General features: G+C 42.0%; 1 non-coding gene across 1 annotated transcript; it reads left to right on the forward strand.

Annotated features, from left to right (window-relative positions):
• TRNAC-GCA lies at positions 7664 to 7735 on the forward strand. Its single transcript has one exon. It is a non-coding gene; the product is annotated as a tRNA-Cys (tRNA).

An 8323-nucleotide genomic window follows, 5' to 3' on the forward strand; every position in this document is an offset into this window, starting at 1 on the left:
AGTTTGAAGAAAAAAGGAAAAATGAGACTGAAAGATGTCTTTTTTTTTTTTTTTCTTTTTTTGGCCACACTGCATGACTTGCGGGATATTAGTTCCCTGACCAGGAGTGACTACAGGCCCTGGCTGTGGAAGTGCAGAGTCCTAACCACTGGGCTGCAGGGAATTTCCTGATCAAGCCTTCACTGAATGAGCCAAACAAACCCTGAGCTGAGTCTCACCATGGAGTTCCAGACTGGGACCTGTTCTGAGGACCAGTCTGTGGGCACTTCTGCTCTGTTCATAGGGTAAGGTTTGTGCTTCTGAAGGATTTGAGCTACCCAAGCTAAAGATTTTTATGCCTGATGGCATAAGTGGATTTTAGTCATAGGGATTGATAAGCACAGTTGGTACATGAAGACTGGTATCCAGTGGAGGTTTTGGCTTGGAGAAAGGCTTATAGAACCTGAGAATTCGGGCTACGGAGGGGTCTTAGGAAGGGGAGGGTGCACAGACCACTGCTCTCTAACAATTTTTAGTTGGAGTTGACTGTTCTGTGTGTGTGTTTTTTTAAATTATATGCTCTCTTAATTCTCTTTTTCTTCCCTTCTGAACATAGTCTGTCCACACTTCTCAGGAACCTGATCAGTCCTGTGTAGTTCATCTGAATTTTAGGTGAAAGGTTTTTGGAGATAACTCTGGGAAGTTGCTGGAGAAGGCGATGGCACCCCTACTCCAGTACTCTTGCCTGGAGAATCCCATGGACAGAGGAGCCTGGTAGGCTGTGGTCCATGGGGTTGCGAAGAGTCGGACACGACTGAATGACTTCCTTTTCACTTTTCACTTTCATGCATTGGAGAAGGAAATAGCAACCCACTCCAGTGTTCTTGCCTGGAGAATCCCAGGGATGGGGGAGCCTGGTGGGCTGCCGTCTATGGGGTCACACAGAGTCGGACAAGACTGAAGTGACTTAACAGCTGGGAAGTTGCCCACCGTTCCTGACATTTCTATAAACATACAGTCTAAATTTCCAACAATCAGCTTAGGAAATAGTTTTTACGAAACAGCTCATTGGTGAATTTGGGACCATGTGTGTGGGCATGTACATATTTACAAAGTTGATTTGTACTCAACCTAGTAACAGCATTTTAAAATTATTTGTGTACAGTATATTTTACTCATGTGCATATAATTTAAAAATAATATATCTAGGTGCTTTCAACTGAATTTCTCCCAAAGTATATATCATATTAACTTGGCTTATGGATCGTGCTTAAAATTATTCTTGAAGAACATGCTTGGTTGGTTTCATTGAGCCAAAATTTTTTTTGAATGTTCTAAAAAGGAAGAGAAAGAAGTGAGACAAATTGTACTGTCCGTGTGCTGTGGCACAAGCTAGAGAAATATAATTGGGCTTCAGGCCAAATTCTGAAGGCAGTTGGAGCTGCCTGTGTCAATTGGGCATAATTATTCAGCAGCTCCTGTTGACAGAAAGAAAAATTGGTAGTGATTCGCTCCCCAAGCTGGTGGTTCAGAGGGAATATTTGGGCTCCAGATCACGGCAGATGGGTGTGTATAGAAGCCACCGATTTGTCATTTGCAGGGAGCAGGGAATCCTCCAGTTTGGAAGCGTCCTCATGAGTCTGTTGCCTCGGGCCACCTGTTCTGTGGCTGAAGGCAGCGGGCGCACTGAGTAGAGGTTTGTGGAATGAATAATAAATCTTTCCTAGAGGGCTTCCCTGCCAGCGTGCCCGCTGTTTCTTTTCACCTGACCACTATATGGTCCACTCTTTGGTGACCATGGGAAGGTGCAAAGTCTGCACTGAACAGGCTAAGGTTCTGCTCCTAGATTCATTTATTCAGCAAATATTTATGGAACCTAGTACATTCAATAGTGCTGGGGACTGTGTTAAGTCCCAGATATCTAGCTAACAATAGCCCAACATGGAAAAACGGGTTTGTCTTGAGAGAGAAGGGGAGGTCTGAGGAGACAGGAGTGTGAGAGGTTGGAGCCTGGGCATTGCTGATTTTCTTTTATGATCTCAAGGGATGCAATCAGTCCAGGCAAAAGATTCTTTTTTTTAAAAAAATTATTTTTAATTGGAGGATAATTGCTTTACAATATTGTGTTGGTTTCTGCTATATATCAACATGAGTCAGTCATAGGTATATGTATGTCCCTTACCTCTAGATCTTCCCGCCTACCTCCCACCCCATCTCACCCCTGTAGGTTGTCACAGAGCACAGGATTTGAGCTCCCCATGGAAAAGATTCTTATGCCTGATGCTGTTCCTTTCACTTGAACCCTGGATCGCCTCCCTTTGCTTCCTTGGGGTCTTATGCTATCAGTTTTTTCCACTTGGTTATATTTTCAATCTACTTGTTTACAGGCACATCCCCTTAGCATATAAATGTGCTTAAGTCTTTTACCTGAGCAAACCAAGTCCTTAATTTGCTCTTATGATCCCCTTTAGTTTCCATTCTTAGCTTGCCGTTTCCTTCACGCAAACAAATTGAAAGGATTGGTTTACTCAGCTCCCTCCTTCCTCATCTCTCTTGGTCAGACCCTCTCCGGGTAGCTTCTGTGCTAGAACTGTTCCAGTGGGGGTCACTTGTGATATCTGTGTGTTTAGTCCCTTTTAAATCCATGTTGTTAATGTTTTAGTGGCATTTTGACTGCTGACGAGTCCTTTCCTGAAACCCTCTCCTCACCTGACTTGCATGACTTCAAAAGCTCTTAATTTCTCACGCACCTGCCTAGTTCTTCTTTTCAGGCCCCTCAGAAGCAATTCTTATTCCTCCTACTCTTTAAAACTTTTTTCCTGAGGTTTGGCTTTTGGCCATTGGCCACGCCTTCTTTTCATTCTATTTACTTTCCTTGGGTGCTTTCATCCACTCTTAGGTCCTTAATCAGCCGTGATCTATGCTGACAATTTCCAAACCTGTATTTCCAGTCTAGATTTCTTTCTAGAGCCAGCCCACATGGCACATATTTAATTTCTCCACTGGCGTGTCCCTAAAACACCTCCAAATCAGCAGTTAAAACATGAACTCTTTGTCTCTCCCCTACATACTGTTTCCCGTGACAAACTTAAACAGGGTGAAGAGCAATTTATTTAAGCAAAAAAAAAAAAAAAAAAAAAAAAGAAGTTACTTGGGAATAAATAGCAGAGGAATTACAATTTGGTACAAACAAACTATGTGAACCATAAAGAAAGCTGAGAGCCAAAGAATTGATGCTTTTGAACTGTGTTGTTGGAGAAGACTCTTGAGAGTCCCTTGGACCATAAGGAGATACAACTAGTCAATCCTAAAGGAAATCAGTCTTGAATATTCTTTGGAAGGACTGATGCTGAAGCTGAAACTCCAATCCTTTGGCCACCTGATGCAAAGAACTGACTCATTTGAAAAGACCCTGATTCTGGGAAAGATTGAAGGCGGGAGGAGAAAGGGATGACAGAGGATGAGATGGTTGGATGGCATCACTGACCTGGTGGACATGGTTTGAGTGAACTCCAGGAGTTGGTGATGGACAGGGAGGCCTGGAGTGCTGCAGTCCATGGGGTCACAAATAGTCGGACATGACTGAGTGACTGAACTGAACTGAACTGAACAAAAAACTATGTGAACCATAGGCAAGCCTGGACAACAAATGAAGAGAGCATTCTTTCATGGAGGAAAGGAGGAAGTTGGAGGGGTTGTTTTGAACAAAAGTTCATTGGAGGAAAAAATTGGTGGCAAAGTGATGACAGCTTCTCATTGGCTGCAGATGAGGACAGTTTGCTGTTACAGCTGAGAGAGGAAATCTTCCTTCTTCCTCCTGTCCTAAGCAAACTGCTCAGGGGCACATGCGTCAGAGCCTGTACTTCATGGCTTTCCCAATCCAGTTTGGGTTAGGTTTCCTTAATATATTTTCACACCCTCCATCTCAGTACCTGGTATGATTTTCTATACTCAGTTTCCTAAGTCATACTACAACATATGAGTCTCATCAATCCTACCAACTTTTTATTTTTCAGATACTTCCCTTTTTCTTCATCCCTATTCCCATTCACTCAATGCAGTTTTTTGTTTGAACTGTTGCTGCAGCTTAACCTCTCTAGTTTGCCTGCAACAAAGCTTGCCCACTATTATGGACTGAATTATATCCCTGCTGAAGTGCTAACACCCCTGCCATGTGAATATATTTGGAGACAGGGGCTTTAAGGATTTATGATTTAATTTATGATTAAACGAGGTCATAACAGGAGGGGTCCTCATCTAATATACCCAGTGTCCTCATAAGAAGAGGAAAAGACACTAGGGATGTACAGACCACTGACAAAATACCACGTGAGGACACGGCAAGTAGGTGGCCATCGGCATAACAAAGAGAGAAGCCTCAGGAGAAACCAAACCTGCCTCGACCTTGATCTCAGGTTCCAGCCTGCAGGACTGCGAGAAAATAATTTCTCTTGTTTAAGTCACCCAGACTGTGACAGGCTACCACTCTGTCACGGTAGCCTGAGCAGACTAATATAACTGCTTGAATAGATTCTTTCAAAACCAAATTTGATCACATCGCTGTCCTGTTTGAACTCTTCTTTGTGTAGAGACCCCGGTGCACCTGCACCGCCCCCTCCTCTCTGGACTCGCTGAATGACCGGCGCACTGAGCTCTCTCCATACCTTTGCCACGTTCTTGCCTCAGCTGGGTTATTCTCCCTTGTCCAGACCACCCCTTTCCCTAACAACTTCCGATTGCTTTTTGTGATCTGACTCTTGCCTTCCCAGTCTGTGGGGTGCTATCACAGACCTTCCAAAAGCCTCGGCTGCTCCCTCTCTCCAAATGTGAACTCTTGAAGACAGGACTGAGGTCTTATTTATCTTTCTATTTGCAGATTCTGCATAATGTTCGGAATATTTGTAGGTATTCAGAAGTGAACCTGGATGAATGAACAAAGAATAAAACTATTTATTCTCAGCAATACAAAAGAAGATTTGACAAATCACCATGTTATCCCATTCAAAAAAGCCACCCAGGTAGCAGGCTCCTCTTAGGTCTTCTTTACGTTATGATCTGTTGGATCCATACAAGCTCGTGGCCCAAAGAACAAAAACTTTATCATTATTGTCATTGCTGTAATAAAGATAGTAGTTTTCATTTATTGAGCCAATACTATATGCCTGAAATATGCCATGGGTTATGTACAAAGCATCTCATCTAATTCTCAAAACCACACTATGAAGTAAGTATTTATTATTATTGCCACTTTACAAGTGAAGCAACTGAGGCTTATAGAAGTTAATTTATCCAAACTTATAAGTGATGGAGCTTGAATTCAAACTCAGATAATATTTTGGTTTTTTTGCCCACATTTCCTAGTTCTCTTGCTGTTATTTCTAGTCTGAGCAGATATATTTCTGAGCCATGAGCAGAAGTGATTGTATCAATTCTGGGCTCAAGTGTGATTCTCTAGCATTTCTTTCCTTCTGAAATGAATACTGAAGTCCCATCTTAAGATGGCAGAGTGTCCATAAGTCTGGGTCCCTGAACAGCAGGGGTGAGCAGAACCTCCGGCTGTCCTGTGATGGATATGTAGGGTGAGTGAGGAATAAACTCTTGAAGTATTAAAACCACGGAGATGTTGAGATGGTTGTCTCTATAGCATGGTCAGTTTCATCTTGACTATTAACCATGTCTGTCTCCCTCTGCACAGGGAAGTTCTGGGGTCCACTGCAGCAGTCCCATCCTCTGTATTAAGAGAATGTGCAAAGCAGAAGGGAGACCGAGTACTTCTCAGAAATCTAATAATATCTCTCAACACTGGGTAAGACTGCTGGATGCCAACTGCTCAACCAGGTCTTATTGGGTCACTAAATGTAGATGAAGCATCATCTCCTTGAAGACCTTAAATGTCCAAATTGGAGACACAAGAAGAGGGAAGCTGTAATCAATAAAAACACATACAAATATAGGCATTGATTAGGTGAATGCATTGGGATAGTGGTTAGCCAACAAATGATATGAATTTTGATAATTATACTAACCAGGGGTGAGGGGTATAAACCTTGAATTGTCACTTCAAAGTGGAGGAGTTTACTGTAGGGATTTTCAACGTTGGGATTATTAATATTTCCAGCCAAATAATTCTTTGTTGTAGGGACCATCCTGGGTATTGTGTTTAAACATTCCTGCTGTTCCGTAAGCTGATCCACCTGCCTGGAGCCCCTTTCCTTGCCCCATCTTTTCTTACCTACTTCACTCCTCTGTGTTAACTATTCCTCATGCTTCACACTTCGGTTCAATCTAGTCCTTCCTCTGGGATGATTCAGAGCATCCTGTTCTTCCTAGCACATTTCTTAGTGTATAATTGGCTATTGATTTGAGGGACTACTTTATTACCGGCGATCTCCCTCCCAGACTTAAGAGCTCTGATGATGGTAGAAAGTGTATCAGATTGGCTCATCAAGGTCTCCACAGAACCTAACTTCAGCCTTGGAACGTAGTATGTGGTCAATAAATAATTTTTGAATGAGTTTCTAAGAGTCAGATTTTCCTACTTCGTAAGTGTGTTCGATTAATTAGGAGTAGGGCCCAGACTGGTAGAATAAATGGTAGGAGGGATAGAGAAAAAAAAAAAAAATCACAACAAGACATAAACTTATCACATCAGTAGTCTTAACTTTGTCATTCAAAAATCTTTGTTCTCCTTTTTCAAAGTCTAGGCCACTAAAAATTGGGATTCCTGACCTAATAATCAAAGCTACCCTATAAAGATGGTAATAATTAAGTCATTGGATTACCTTGGCTCTGGTTCTTGTTTCATTTAAACTCTATTGACCAAGGGAGCCCTGGGTATGTGGGCTCAGTGAATCCGAATCTCAGTTGGGCAATAAGCAGTTTTTGCTTCTAGGCTTATCTTCCAGATCTAAAACAATGGTATAGAAGCAATTCTAGGCCCTCTTAGATTGCTCAGAGGATGTGGGATATCCCTGAACATTTCACATTGTAATGACCTCCAAGACTGGCTAAACAGGGGCTTGAATCACTCTATTTTGGACGGACTATGTTTAGAATTATTTGGTAACACCGAAGTTCCCATGCAGGCTTGTAGCAATCCCTTTCTCTACTTTACGTGATCTGGGCCATGACAGTCAGCTCCAAACTTAGTTCCTTCTCGATGTGTTCTTGTTTAGGGGGTTAGCAAATAATAGAAGATAAATACAAAGAGAATCTTCTGTGAGTTGTTTTGAGTCAAGCCAGCTATCATAAGGAACAAGGCTGAGATTTAACACTTTTTTAAAAGTGCTGACTGTATGCCCAGTGTAGCGCTAGAAGCTGAGGTGACGGTGTTGCTGTAAACTGACATGCAATTTGCAGACTAGATTTCTAAAACAGTGAGAGAGACCTGTCTGTCTGCCTATCTGTCTTATCTATCTACTTACCAGCTTACCTGTCAGTGTACTCAGAAACAAAACAATCAAGGGAAACTCTGATTTAGTGACAGTTTATGCAAAAACACTGAATATTTAACAATAAAATGTCATCAACAGGAAAGAAAACTTTGCCTGAGTATAGGCATGAGAAAAAAGCTTTAAAGCATTTAAATAATTTTACCTATTCAAGAATGGAGATTATCTTTCTTGACAAGGATTAACAATACAAAATGTCCTCCTTTTAATAGTTGCTTCCCTATAAACATGCTTCCCTGGTGGCTCAGATGGTAAAGCGTCTGCCTGCAATGCAGGAGAGCCAGGTTCGATTCCTGGGTTGGGAAGATCCTCTGGAGAAGGAAATGGCAACCCACTCCAGTACTCTTGCCTGGAAAATTCCATGGATGGAGGAGCCTGGTAGGCTATAGTCCAGGGGGTTACAAGGAGTCAGACACAACTGAGTGACTTCACTTCACTCACTCCAAGTATACATATACACATAGATGTGTATATATCAGGTATACATGATATTCAGGGACTGGGATAAATTTTGTTCTTCTGTAGCTGATATGAGTATGTTTTATAAGCCCCAAAAGATGCATGAAGTCTAGTGATGGGCCAGAGTATTTGAACTGGAACAATCTTGGAAACTCACAGTCATAGAGTATCCATGTATATATGTATATATCGTTTACTTTTTCCTGTTTCTTCTCTGATTTCCACCTGTGTCATGACTGAAAGCTGTTCTATCATTAGATATAAGTACATATAAACCATGGTTCCACTGCTTATTTAAGAGACTTAGTCTGGCGACTTCTCTGGTGGTCCAGGGGTTAAGACTGCATTCCAAATACAGGGGCGTGGTTTGAAGGTTTGAACCCTGGTTGGGCAACTAAGATCCCACCTGCCATATAGTGTGGTCAAAAAAAAAG

This window comes from Capra hircus, chromosome 10, assembly GCF_001704415.2.
Source record: "Capra hircus breed San Clemente chromosome 10, ASM170441v1, whole genome shotgun sequence".
In the NCBI taxonomy this organism is placed as follows: domain Eukaryota; kingdom Metazoa; phylum Chordata; class Mammalia; order Artiodactyla; family Bovidae; genus Capra; species Capra hircus.